We start from the raw sequence: 10,081 nt of genomic DNA on the forward strand, positions 1-10,081 counted from the left end.
TAATGGAGAGCCAATACATAACCTTCCTGGCTCCTTGGTTCCAGTCTTTAAACTCTTTCACATCTGCAGCAGTCGATTTATGTCCGGTATCTCTGGTGCCTCTTCATGCTCACCTTCTATGTAGTCCCAATAGCCTTTTCCCATTAGGAAATTCGTCAACCTGAACCTCCAAGCATGGAAGTTATTCTTATCAAGCTTCTCGGCCACAATCTGGGTTATCCCATCATTTGACATCTTGCCAAACACACAATTTTACCAGAAACAGCACTCTGGTTTTTCTGCACAAACTGCTGTATTTTATGCAGCGGTACTGTAGTACTCTCAAATGTCACAACCAGTGACTTCAATGTGCATACATACACCCAATGGCAACTGTAGACCTCTTTGCAGCACCCACAGTGTCTGCACAGTCAATCTGTCTTCCTGCAGTTCTTAAAACAGAGTTCTGCAGAGAATCAATGACTTACCCGCAGTGCTCGAAATCGCCTGCTTTGTGAAAAACGGAGGTCTAGAAGCGCCCAAAACGTGTTTACGGCCCTGAAAATTTTTGTCTGATAGGACAGTATAGTTGCCCTATAGCTTTACTCCCGCGAAGAAAGCTCCTCAATCAGAGATTGTTTGCCGGTGCCTCCCATAGAGCTCCCGACATGGGTGTAGTCACAAACACAAATAGGAAAGAGTAGTTGAAGCTCTTACCCTCGTACCGCTTCCTGTGGTTCTCTTGCTTGCAGCTCAGCCCTTAGCACGAACCAGGCTCTGATACCATGAAAAGATGCAAGGGGGAAGAGAGCTTGAGCTCTTGCAAGCACACACACACTCACAAAACCCTAATAGAGAACACACAAGGTGAGAGGCTGAATATCTTCTTCTTCTTCACTCAACACTCAACACACCATATACAAGATAAGAGTACACACAATATGAAATGTACTCAACCAAATACATACACGGGTTCTCTATAGTGTGAACCCGACTAAATGAGCTGGCGCTATAACTATGCCAGTCTCTAGAATGGCTCTTACACAGCCTGTCATCCCACTGGCCGCATATCACCCAAGATCTCACCAACCATGCCAGTGGTGTAAATGTGGGGCCTATCCCCCAGGCGGGTCATCAGTGTCCACCGCCTCACTAGACGAGCTCAATATCTCAACATCTCCAACAACTAGAGTTATGGTGTCACAGCTTTCTACATCAGTCAAATTAGCTTTGAGGATTTTGGCATAATCTGACTTGTATGTACCATACTTGTTCAGAACTTTCCCCTCAAATGCAAAGTGAGAATTTTTCCCTCAAATGCAAAGTGAGAATTTTTATCAGAGATTTCTAAGATAGTAAGCAAAGGAATTGAGTTAGATATGGACACCAAGGGTAAAGGAGCTGATTTCACCAAGGCTAAGTCAAGTTGAGGCAAAGGAGAAGATTGGAGTTCCACCACAGGGGGCTAGTCTGATTGCAGAGCAATGGGAGAAGTAGAGTTTTTCACAAACTCCTCAGCAAGCAGAGACGCAGCATGCCCATACTTGTTTGACCTTGGGGAAAAGTATCGCTTGGTAATAGTGGTTTCTTCCTGAATAGCCTTCTTCCCTGCAGAAACTCATGCGTCTCAGAGATGGACGAAAAGACTATTTGAAAGCAGCAACAAGGTTTACCTTTGTCTTTTTTCTTCGAGCCAAATAGATTTCTAGCAATTCTAGAAGAACCAGAAGATAGCACATCACTTGGCAAGTTGACACTCTCATCAATATTAGATTCATCTACTACATAGGCACATGGATTTGACCAATCTATGATAGCTTCCAAATAAGTTCTAAGTTCTAAGAAAGAGATAAGATTGCAGACCTTTTTCGCAAGTGTTTTCTCCAATCGACCTCCATGTTCTCAATTAGTTGATCCATAAGAAGAAAGATACTTGATACATAGAAGCTTACAAGTCTCTTCTTATACAGGGCAGGTAGAGATTGAAGGTTTGGGAGGCTAAACAACCAGAAATGCACATCAATTTTCAGCTCTCTCAGGATTTTTTTTATTTATTTTGTTTTTTTTATTCATGAGCACAGAAAACTATGCACATCATACGCGTGCATTTAATTTCTCCAATTCACATGGCAACAACATAATATATAGGCTATGTGTGTGGAGGTAATCCAATCCCAGCTCAAAATACCCAGGCAAAAGTGTCCAACGGGCAAAAAAATAATAATTTTTATTTTCAACTCGAGGCAAATGCGCTGCGTGTCCAGCGGCGACCAAAAAAATTTGGACACGAGCAAAAAAATATATAAATTTGGAGACAGGCTTTAAAATTTTATTTTATTTTTTTTTACGCTGGACAAGAGGAGCATTTTGATTGGGCCACACATCCAAAGGCTAAGGCTAAGGCTAAGGCTATTTATTTATATATAGTGCATAGGAGGACTTAGTCCTAGAGAGGGATAGGGTAACCAGCCTAACCTTTTTCATCGTAGGGTTTTTATGTGGCATTATTTTAATAAGTTCTATGTGCCTCTCTCTCTCTCTCTCTCCCTCTCTCTCTCAAAAGCCACCTCTCTTTTCTCTCACTCTATGCAAGTGCCACGTCTTTGTTTCATTAAATGCAAGCTTCTATGTGCCTCTCTCTCTCTCAAAAGCCACCTCTCTTTTCTCTCACTCTATGCAAGTGCCACGTCTTTGTTTCATTAAATGCAAGCAACGAGCGGGCTCCAGCTGTGACTCCAAAGGCTTCAATTTTCTCTCTCTCTTTCTCCCCATCTCTCTCACACACGTGGGCAGCCTCCAGCTGCGAATTCTCTCTCTCTCTCTCTCTCTCTCTCTCTCTCTCTCTCTCTCTCTCTCTCTCTCTCACACACACACACACACAAGCCAAAGTGTGTGTGTGTGTGTGTGTGCGCGTGTGTGTGTGCGTGTGTGTGTGTGTGAGAGAGAGAGAGAGAGAGAGAGGGAGGGAGTCTAGCGTGTGAGCAGGCTTCACGACTCGCTTTTAAGTTGGAGTGCCTCAAATCAAAAGCATAGTGAAAGGACTTAATCATATTATTTGAGTCTTATATAAAGAGGCTTGAAAGGACTTAATTGTATTATTTGAGTCCTTTCAAGCTATGCACTTTAATATTGTATTATTTGAGTCTTATATAAAGAGGCTTGAAATGACTTAATTGTATTATTTGAGTCCTTTCAAGTTGTGCACTTTAATATTGTATTATTTGAGTCTTATATAAAGAGGCTTGAAATGACTTAATTGTATTATTTGAGTCCTTTCAAGTTGTGCACTTTTTTTGGAAGAAAAAATCATTTTTCTCTCAACTGCTTTTGCACACAGATTACACTATAAAGAAACACACACGCTCTGTTCACTATGGGTATAAAAAGGTAATTAATCTATAATCTCCTTTCTCTCTGGTCAACTGCTCGGATTCACAAAACTCTCTCTCTCTCTCTCTCTCTCTCTCTCTCTCTCTCTTTCACACACACACACACACACACACGTCTCTCTCTCTCTCTCTCTCTCTCTCTCTCTCTCTCTCTCTCTCTCTCTCTCAAATCAGGCCGTTACTTTCTATTCCTCTTTCTCAAGATCTCATGGTCTAGGAAACTGCTAGTCCTCTCTCTCGTTGACCCTTTGTGTATCTACTTTTCGTGTAGCTTGACCAATTGGCAATGTAGCTATCTCTCTCTCTCTCTCTCTCTCTCTCTCTCTCTCTCTCTCTCTCTCTCTCTCTCTCTCTCTCTCTCTACATAGTTGATGACGGTATTCAATAAGTGGCACTCAAAAAACTAACTGAGGTTACATATTAAATTACAAGTGGAAATTATAAAAATCTGGCCAGATTTCTAGTGCACCTAAGGGCTAAAAATTTTCTATGCTAGTTATTAAAATTGGTTTTTTACATATAAAATAAGGTTGAGAGAGGTCATAGTCTAGAGTCTAGGTATTATTAGTATATTCTCTCTCTCTTTCTACACTCTCTAGCACTAATGCTCTCTCTCTCTTGTTGGAAACTCCAAGGTCAATTACGAGATCTCTTTATGGTGCCTCGTAAGTTCTCCTAGCCAAAAATTTTGAAGGAATACTAAGGCCTTTACATGGCAGGCCAACAAAGAGAAGTAGACAACATTGCTTGTAATTCATATTCATATATTCCTCCATTTCCTTATATAAAGGTTTCTTTTATAACTTATGTATGACCTTTCATTTCTTCCTTTGTACCCACTCGTATTGCTTCTTGCACCCTTTGGCATCCCCTTACCCTTTGCTATGCCCATGACCCTTTGACGTCCCCAAGTCCTAAGGCTTTGTTCCTGCCCACCTAGGTGTCTAGGAAATTCCCGCTATAACACTTTGCACCCACTCGTATTGCTTCTTGCACCCTTTGGCATCCCCTTACCCTTTGCTATGCCCATGACCCTTTGACGTCCCCAAGTCCTAAGGCTTTGTTCCCGCCCACCTAGGTGTCTAGGAAATTCCCGCTATAACACTTGGCACACCTGGTGGATTCAAACCGAAGTTTGGAATGACTCAAACCCACACAAGGTACCCAAATGTCTTATCCCTTAGGTGTATGACATCATTTGTGAGTATACAGTGCAACAATTTCAAGGCAACATGCCAGAGGGCTGGAACCCATTAAGTATAAATACATCCACATGTGTTCATATAGCACAAATTTGAGCGAAAATGAGAACATCAACATTCCATGAAACAATCATGGCATAAACATTGGTATGCCCCTCCTTAAAGTCTGTCGATGAAGCATCGACAACTGCTACATATGTGAAATATAGCATAACCATCAAGAGATATGTCGATGAAGAATGAGCACCTCCATGTGCTTAGCGAGTATTAGCAAAGATCACTAAAAGCACCACTATGAAGAACATAGCACCATGGAATCATGTCTGCTCCATTCCCCCAATGCATTGATGCACATAAGGAGAGTCTTCAAGTGAATTAGCCATCGTCATGGCTATAGCCGTATCAGGAAAGATAAGAACATATATCCATATATGGATTATGTGACCATCATACCTCAAAGAGCAATCCACCTGAGTTAATCATCACCATCAAGAAGCAACAATCAATTTGTACTTGAGCTAATGCTTCACCCATGAGATACATCATCCCACCATCATTATCATGAGATGCATCATTCATCCCAAAAGGAATCATCTCCAATGAGCCCAAACCATCAACATATGGCTCATCGCACAATGTCACCTCATCAAAAAATGGGACATGTAAGGTGAAGTTGAGTATCCTCCAATGCAAGATATCGGGAATAGGCTTGAATAAAACCACTCTATCTGTGAGAAAACAATTGCTATGCAATACATCCCCATGGTCACCATCTTCCACCCCATGATAAACAATCAATGCAAGGCTCAATGCAAGGCTAGGGTAATTAGAGCACTCTTCTTGGCAAATCTTGCCTCACTCACCCATGCACTCACAATTTCACCATCATATGTTATTTCATGCTCATAAAGAACATCTAGGATGCTCGCATTGGGGAGAACGTATTTAGCATTCATTTCAATATCAAAAGAAACATCCAACTTCTCCACACAAACCACATCATGTGCACGCATAATTTGAGAAAAGTTGTCATGAACGTCATGAGAGAAAACATTTGTCAAACACATAGGGGTATCTCTTTCATGGTAAGGTGCACCCAAGGAACTCTCTTGGCAAACCGTGCCTTTCTCTTCCTCCCTTGCTACGTCAACCACTTCTAAATCCTCCATATTAATTTGACTAACAATAAAATTCTCCTCTTCATCATCATCACTTGAACTCCCCTCATCAATCTCATGATTGGCTGACACACTATAAAGTTGGGTTTCACCATCAAGCAAATTTTACAAAAGTTGAGTGAACACAGTTTTCCCATAATCATTTTCCTCATACTTGCGAAAACCATGCAAGTGCTCCCCTCACATCACAAAAATAAGCATACAACATGCTTCTAGCCTCATACACATCCATTTGTTGCACAACATCAACCATGTAGTTATAACGAGAGTGCAATAGTGTGGGACAATGCTTTTGCTCATGATTTCAAGCCCCACAAAATTCACATGATAGGCACATATAGAAATTGGTATGATTGATGCCCGATGAGATATATGAGTTCCCATATGTATGAAGATTAGCTCCATTTTCATTTATCCCATATGCGTTTAACCCTTACCCATAATTTGGTACATTCACATAAAGAATGGTTTTGTTCATATCCATTATTCCCATATACACTAGTGTTCATCCCATATTGCCCATATGTAGGTTGTGCACTCTCATATCCATATGGCACATAAGCATTCAACCCCCTGCATAAGAATTTGATGCATACATATATGATTGTGCATTTTGATATGACCAAGCCATGGTCGAAAATATGTAAGCCTATTAGGCCCTTGTGATGTCACACCATGCCACCACAAGAGTGATTTGAGGATCACATCATGCTTCTGATCCCGAATTGCTTAACATTCCATGCTTGTGCTTGCTTGCTTGTGTGTGCTCGCTTGTGGGCTTCTATATAGTGTGCCTCTAAGTTGAGTGGCTAAGTGAGTGTGTGTGTGTGGGTTGCATGCCTTGATTGCTTGAGCCTCAAATGAGTGTGTATGATTAGTGTGTGTGGACATTGATAGTATAGCTTCAAGAGGACATACACTATTTGTTACCCATAGCATTGAAGTGTATGCATCTCTTCCTTAGCCATAGCTAGTAGTTCTTGTTCTCCCAATCTTGACACTATTGGTATGTTTCCATGCCCTAGCTGGTTCACTTGCTTCTAGGCATTCAATGATAGGCAATAGCATAAGTTGTCTTCTTGTGTGTGCAGCAACCACTCCCTTCACAATGGCGGCATTGTCGGGGGGAAGCGGTGACCTATGCTAGAGGAGTTGAGATAATTACTAGTTGCTAATTTAGTTTGATCCACTGGATGCAAATCCATTGGATTTTGTGAGCATTGGGTAGTATTGATGAGAGGCAGTTAATCCCTCAGCGAAGCATAGCTTATTGGTGTTTATGCTGATATGTGAGAAATCTTTACAAAATGAGTGATGCAATTCGGGATCAGAAGCCTGATGTGATCCGCACATTCAAACCATTCTACAGCCTCCAATGAGAAACTCACCTGGTGATACAACTATTGTACAGGCCCCCAGGATCATCTATCTGGCCTTAGATCATGGTTTTGAGCGATGCAATCCGTACAGAGTGATGTTATCCGGGATTGGCAAAACATGATTTTTGCACAATTGTATTCTCTAGCTCATTCTCTGCACAATTGTTATTCTTCTGCTATTTTTTGCCCAAAAATCTAACAAGAAATTAAGTAAAAGGGGTTTCCATTAAATTTGTAAAATTTTTACCCAAAAATAATTAATTTCTAGCAAAAAAGGCCAAAAAATAATAAAGAAAATCACTTTAAAAATGACAAAAGGACAAAATGAAATTTAAGGTATCATGTGACTTGTAAGAGCTTGATTGCACAAAGAAAATCTCTAGGGAGTTGAGATGCATTAAATTCAAGCAACTAGAGAAGGAATCCAAGTCAGTAGTAGGTGAGGAAAAACCTTGAGGACTAATGCGATCTACCGACGATCAGCTAGATTCCTACACTTGTGCTTAGAATTTGATGTGATCTGCATTTTTAGGATACCTAGAGTAGTGAAATTGAAAATTTGAGGTGAGGGTGTTGATCTAGACATCCCATAGGTCCCATATTCAACTTCAAATCTAAAAAAGGACACTAGTAGCGCATGGTAGAAAATTACGAAATTTAGAGCATTTTCTTAGAAACTTTCTTGTTTTAGTAATTGTAGGTTAATTTAATAAATATGGCATTTGCGGTGTCATTTTGTATGCTATGAGCATTGCATGATGATCTTACCACTAGACATATTGGTAACAAAGTATATTCATATTAAGTTGTTCCTCTCTTGCTAAACCAAAGGCTATTACAGAATTTGTATGCTATGAGCATTGCATGATGATCTTACCACTAGACATATTGGTAACAAAGTATATTCATATTAAGTTGTTCCTCTCTTGCTAAACCAAAGGCTATTACAGAATTTGTAGGCTGTGCAAAGGAGCTAATTCATTGTAGTGCTTGCCGTAAGTCTCCTTGGTGTCTTATTGTTTGTGGATTCCAATAGGACACATATAAACAAGGCATAAATAAAGAGCAGGTTAAATATTCAAGGGTTTCAAAATTAAATCCCAACCATCCACATTACATCCTTGATTTGTGTCAAAAATGTTTTATTAAGTGTTTAGTTATGAATATGAGAGCTTTTGTAAAGGCTTGACCCTTGAAAGTAGCATACTTTGTGCAGCTTCTTGATTGCATAGTGCAAGAAATGAAAACTTTGCGCTTTTACCCCCCCTCCCCCCCCAAAAAAATTAAAGCCTTAAAAAATGAACAAGCTAAATACGTGACACGACTCTCTCTCTCTCTCTCTCTCTCTCTCTCTCTCTTGTATATGTGTGTGTGTGCGCCATGCTGAGCTCTAACGGTACGTCTCTCTCTCTCTCTCTCTCTCTCTCTCTCTCTCTCTCTCTCTCGTTATACACACGAGAGAGAGGGGCTACCGGTATTGGTCTCTCTCTCTCTCTCTCGTTATACACACACACACACACACACACACAAGAAAGCAACGAGATTGCAAATAGATTTGAGCGCTTACTGCTCGGGATTCATGGTTCCAGGGCAGCGAGTGGGGATGGCGATTCACAAGCATGTGAGTTACTCAATGGCGATTGCCTACGAACCGTCGGGTCTGCACACCAGCAATTTTACGATGGCGTACGGCAGATTGTCACGAAGGAAAAGCTCTCAAGGAAATCCCATGCTTGCGAGCGGCGAGAGAGAGAGAGAGAGAGAGAGAGAGAGAGAGAGAGAGAGAGAGAGAGAGAGAGAGAGAGAGGTTGCATGACGAGAGAAACTGGCAAACGTGGCAAACAAACTGCCACTTGCGCGTAAGTGTCTATTGGACTTACCAGAATTCCGACCCTTTACCCAAACTTTTGATAAATGTATACCCTATACTTTCACAAGAAGTTTTAGACAAATTCCCACTATAATTCCCACATTGTGAATTATGACAACATCATGAGCTTCTACGAGGAAGGCACCGCATACCTAGCTAGGTGCGGTTGGGGGCAGGGGATCGCCGGCCCCGACCGGGGGGGGGGGGGGCAATCCCCTGCCCTCAACCGCACCTAGCTAGGTATGCGGTGCCTCCCGAACGAAAGCTCATGATGTTGATCTCTATAGGAAAAACAATGGGAAAGAGCCCCTTTTCCTACATAGGAATATGTCTAAAACTTCTTGTGTTTTGGGCACTGATGACATTAATGGAAATGTCACAGTATCTAGTCCATACTATGCATGATGGCGTTGATGGCTTTATAGTCTTGTAGATGACTATCTATGAGTTTATTACTTGCATTCATCTAGGTATGTGTACCCTAATCCACGTCCAACCCAAGATCCAGATCAAACCGATCATGGCCACCACAGCAAGTCACAGTGGTTATCAAACATAAATGGTAAAAAGTTCTTTATTTAGGCAGAAATCTGCACATGCAGGTAACGATTTCATAAGTATGCAAATATGAGCAAATGGTCCTCCCACAGTGGCGAGTGTGATAGCCATAATGATGTACACACAGTAAAATCACTGGCATCAGAGGCACATGTTTCTTAAAATCACTACACGATGCATTATGAAACCATGTAGAGAATCCTCATGCTTAAAATGAAAACATACATGCATTGCTAATTTACTTAATTGAAACCTACTAATTTTCAGCTTAAGAAAACATACATGCATGAATTGGAACCATACATGCTTTGAATGAAATCTGGTAAGCCTAACCTTTTGTGTAGGGTTAAGGATTAATGTTGTGATTAACTGTTACCTTACATAGTGCCCTTAGAAAAGTAAGCAAAGTGCAAATGCCTAACACCTACTAAAAACTAATCATTGGGGTGACCTTAGCTCCTTAGCTTACAATGCTTATGTTGTCGCATATTTTAACATGCCATGTTTATGTCATCCTTGCTATAGT

Source organism: Cibotium barometz, chromosome 53, assembly GCF_041138505.1.
Source record: "Cibotium barometz isolate CiBa-2024 chromosome 53, ASM4113850v1, whole genome shotgun sequence".
NCBI classification, from domain to species: Eukaryota; Viridiplantae; Streptophyta; class Polypodiopsida; order Cyatheales; family Cibotiaceae; genus Cibotium; species Cibotium barometz.